Source organism: Aedes aegypti, chromosome 3 (assembly GCF_002204515.2).
Source record: "Aedes aegypti strain LVP_AGWG chromosome 3, AaegL5.0 Primary Assembly, whole genome shotgun sequence".
NCBI lineage: Eukaryota > Metazoa > Arthropoda > Insecta > Diptera > Culicidae > Aedes > Aedes aegypti.
The window spans coordinates 189,275,937-189,280,365 of NC_035109.1; the positions used below are offsets into that span (position 1 = coordinate 189,275,937).

At 42.9% G+C, this 4,429-nt stretch overlaps 1 long non-coding RNA gene across 1 annotated transcript; it reads right to left on the reverse strand.

Moving 5' to 3' along the window:
• Positions 1 to 1,534: 1,534 nt before the first annotated feature.
• LOC110679002 lies at positions 1,535 to 2,505 on the reverse strand. The gene is made up of 2 exons (XR_002502126.1): positions 2,193 to 2,505; positions 1,535 to 1,999 (listed from the first exon to the last, which is right to left on the reverse strand). It is a non-coding gene; the product is annotated as an uncharacterized LOC110679002 (long non-coding RNA).
• Positions 2,506 to 4,429: the final 1,924 nt, after the last annotated feature.

Sequence of the window (4,429 nt, forward strand, 5' to 3'; positions counted from 1 at the left end):
AATCATTGTTGCATGCTCTGTCATTAGAAAAAAAATCTATGGTCAATTCTCGCGAAACTTTTCCAAAGGACCTATCTAACATTGTGAGACTCTCTCCTCTCTCGTTCTCTTTCGCTCATAACTAAGCTGCTTTTACGTTTTTCGTTGCGCTCTTTGCATAAACCTCTAGACAATGTATTTGCCCAATGTTAGGCCCTTTTGAAAAGTTACGCGAGAATTGAATGTTGCGCGTTTTCTTCCGTTGGAAACACTACTTCGTTATTTTTTTTTTTAATTTTTAGCTACTGTGAATGGCAAACAAGCTTTGATTACAAAATCTGACGAATTGAACTACTGTCTATTTGTTAATTTTGCTCAATTCTGGCGTAAAATTTGAAAATGTCCAATCTGCTTTTTGTAAGCAAATACGTTTCTGTCATTGCTGGGCTTCCCGCGCTCTACTCACGCAAACCAACACCACTAACAGAAAGACCAATCTTCGCGCTATCAGTTAATGGTGTTGAGATGCGTGGGTGGAGTGCGGGGAGCCCAGCAACGTCAGAAACGTGCTTGTTTACAAAAAGCAGATAGGCCTTTTTCAAATGTAACGTCAGATTTAACAGATCTAACGAACGAGCATGCTTATGTTCGGATTGACTGACTTTCACGAAACAAGATTATGATAACAGATTTTGTATTAAAATGCAAAAAAAACAACTTAGTCATTACTGTAAAACTTTACGCTCTACAAAAGTTATAGAAAACGAAAGAAATATATGATTAATCAATAACAAGAGCCTTGCTCATTTTTTTCGGCCTTCCAGGGGGGCGCTTCTTGACCAATGGCAACGTGTTAGCCTCCGGGCGCAGTTGATATGCTCCGCTTGTGACAGCTGCAACTAGGACATGATAGCAACTGTTGTGCTTGAAAAACCAGCGGCATGTGCAATTCCAGTTGAACCATAGGGTATCCGTCATGGTAACGCGATGAGTTGCCTCCATGTCAGTCAGGTAATGATCCAGGCTGCGACGGTCCGAGTTGTTAAAAGCCTCAATTTCTCGACCGGTTACTTCCGCATTGTTCCCCGTTGGGAAATACAAGTGTTTCACACGGTCTGACCAATCGTGTACAGTTCTTGTGCGCTTGCCCGTGCGGATGAAATCGTATGCCATTCGCTCGTCTTCTACCGAGTACGTTCGTTCTTCGCAAATGACACGTTCGTCCTTGCCATAGTATTCTACCACGCTCATGATTCTTGCTTTGAAAGTGCCGAGCGGCTCCCTGGTACGGTCTAGGTGATGCTCTTTGATCGCCCTGTTCAGGGCTTCCAAAGAGTTGTTGGTGCTCGGGTAGCCCGGAAGAGCACCCTCGTACCAATTCTTGAAGTACTCCTTATAGACATATTTCTGAAAAAAATGGGCGAAACCGGGCAAAGCATCGTATTTCATGAGAAACAACTCACACGCCTGTTCAAAATGTATCTGCGTTGGAGCCAGCTGAATTCGTCCTTAAGGACCTGATCCTTATGCTCGGAGCTCTCTTTCGTTTTCGATAGATGTTTCTTCACATTCTGTACTACGTGGAAGTAGCAGTTGATCAACAGCAGATGTTCACCGAAGACTGATCTCGCGGCCTTTTTCAGTGCGATTTCTCCATCGCTAATAAAAGCCCGAACCAAACAGGGAATACCGAGACGGGTGCATTGATCCTGCAGGGTAGCAAAAACGAAGTGGTAGTCGGCTTCTTCCTGTTTGGTGATCGTTGCAAATGCCACCGGGTGCGCGTGGCGCATTTTGTCCACTAAGCACACAACCATTAGTGGGTACCCCTGGAGGGTAGTCTTAAATGTACAATCAGCAGACAGTATGTCGAGTGTTCTGAAGTGCGACAGCAGTTTTTTGCTGGAATACACCAGTCGGAAGCAACCGGTTCCACCATCGATATCGGAACCAATAATGAAACCCGTTTCGTGGTTGTTTGGTGTGGATGAATTGAGCTTGGCCCAGGCTGCTAGATCACCTGTGTAGATGTCGAGAAAACAATATTTTTATCATGAGATGTTCATTTACTGCGGCACAGGTAAGTTCATTCAAAAGGAAAAACATAAAATGTTTGTACCGAAGTTGCTTGAAAAACCTCACAAAAGCAATATGTTTGATGAAGAAAGCTTTCGGATGCCGTCAGTTTAGTTGATCATATAGAAGCGGGTTACCGAGCAGAAAATGGATTTGTTATTGGAGCATCTTTAACGGTGCGCGACTTTACTCGCTAGGCGCGCTGCCAAAGTAGTATCGCGATGGACCAGTGCACGAGTTCACTATTTGACGTTTGAGCGGTGCCGTGTTATTTATGTGGCCATAGCAACCAGTGAATTCGGCACCGCTCAAACGTCAAATTAGTGAACTCGTGCATCGGTCCATTGGTGGGTGATTAAATTTGGGAGCGCGATAGTTGCGCTACTAAAACCGCTGACGGTACTGTCGATATGAATCAGTGCAACTTAAATGATAGCTACCGGTATGGAAAAGCAGGGGGACGATGTCAAAATGATAGCGCGAGGTGGGATCTTGTGGTCACCTGTGGTTGTCGATGCGATCCACCACAAATACGACGAGAAACACAAGAATACAGCATAAATTGTTCATCCGACGAAAAAGGGATCAATTTTGTTCCGATCATTACCCCACGCAGAGGCGATGCATACCATAACAGCGGATTAAACACAATAAATAGTGGAGTAAATATACATCCACGGAGATGAATCCGTTGTATCCAAAAGAAGTGTCAAAACCTGTATCCAAACGAGCATAACGTCACGATTCCAATAACAACAATGGAACGCATGATGTCACATTTACACACATTCACATATCGCACGCTAAAAACATTTCACTCAGCAGTCTCCGTGGATGTATGATATTCAACTATCTATATTAAACACACAGAGAAACAGACGTCACACTCCACTCAATCTCCATCAGCCAACTTTTTAACGTTCGATTCAAATATTCGATAGATGGCCGGTCCGCTACCTGCGGCGCTCGCGTCGTTTTTGCTCCTGTTTGACGTTTGCTCACAGAACAGAACACACAGCGTAATATTCACATTCTTCAAATTATTACTTTCGGTCACAATCGGATTATTCCGAGGCTGTGGGCCATTGTGTTTGTCTTTCTGGATGTTCCTGAGATGCAAAACTACACTCCGGTTTAGTCTGTGCGGACGTGCGGACAACTCGCCAAACAACAACAACAGGCACATCAACGCAAAAAAGAAGCAAAGAACTTTGACAACAAACGTCACAATTAAGGGTCGACCATAAACGATGCTATTATCACCAAAAAAATCACTAGTGGGTAATCGTTATCGTTGATTCCACTTAGGGTTACCATCCGTCCTGATTTAGCAGAACATGTCCTGATTTTGAGTTTTTTTTTTCCTAACAAATCCGAGAAGTCTGGACCAACATTTGAAAACACATCAACATTGGTAAACAATCACTTTGCACGTCGCTGCTGAGCCCATGTCAACTTATTTACACTAACTAATACCACTATCAGATAGAGCAAACATCAATCATTCGATTACCGTGTACCCCCGATGGTTTGATCGCATTTAATCTGAACACTTTTTAATTAGACCCCCGCTAATTTGCACATCGTTCAAACTAAAAATGGTTTAAACGTCATTCTGCTCATGGAACGGAGTGGAACGATTTGGAACATCGCGAAACGAAACGCAAAACCAAAACAAAGCAGCAAATAAAGTTACCAGAAATGTGTTTCTCTGATACTTTCAGGGTGACCAGAAGTTCAAATTAAAAATGAACCCCTTTGGTTTTCATGAGGTATCGTTCAAATTAACGAGGGCTCACGGTAGTGGTGTGAGTTTGCGTGGGCGGGCTGCTGTTAGGCCCTGAGCAGCAATTTCGAAAAAAAGCACAAGACCTTTTGTGCCCTTTTCAAATGTTGCTCCAGAAGTTTGATACTTATATGAAAATGTCCTGATTTTCAATGAGGTCCCGATGGTTACCAAAATTCCACTTCGCTGAAGCGCATAAAAAGTTGCTCCATACTTTATGGATGCCGGTCTACGACATGAAAAGGAATGCAGTGTGCTTGCGATATCGTTTTTATTGTACAACTAGGTAATTTATTTATAGAAGTATGCTAGTTCGAACATATAGGGTGATGACCTTGTTTTTGTCGGCTGGTTGGATAGTTTGGAGAAAACGGTTTCTGAGTTCTGTTGACTGCTTCCTAAACTTTTCCTCCCGTTTTTGATGCCTGCAGTGTCATGAGCGGAAACTTCACCATTTGAGAGCAGCTTCCAAGGATTTAACAACGAACAACGAATTGATTAGGAAAATATAGCGCAACGTTAAGTATATTTTCGCATTTTCATTCTATTGAACCATTTCTGAATTTATCCAAAAGCTGTGAACAGTTC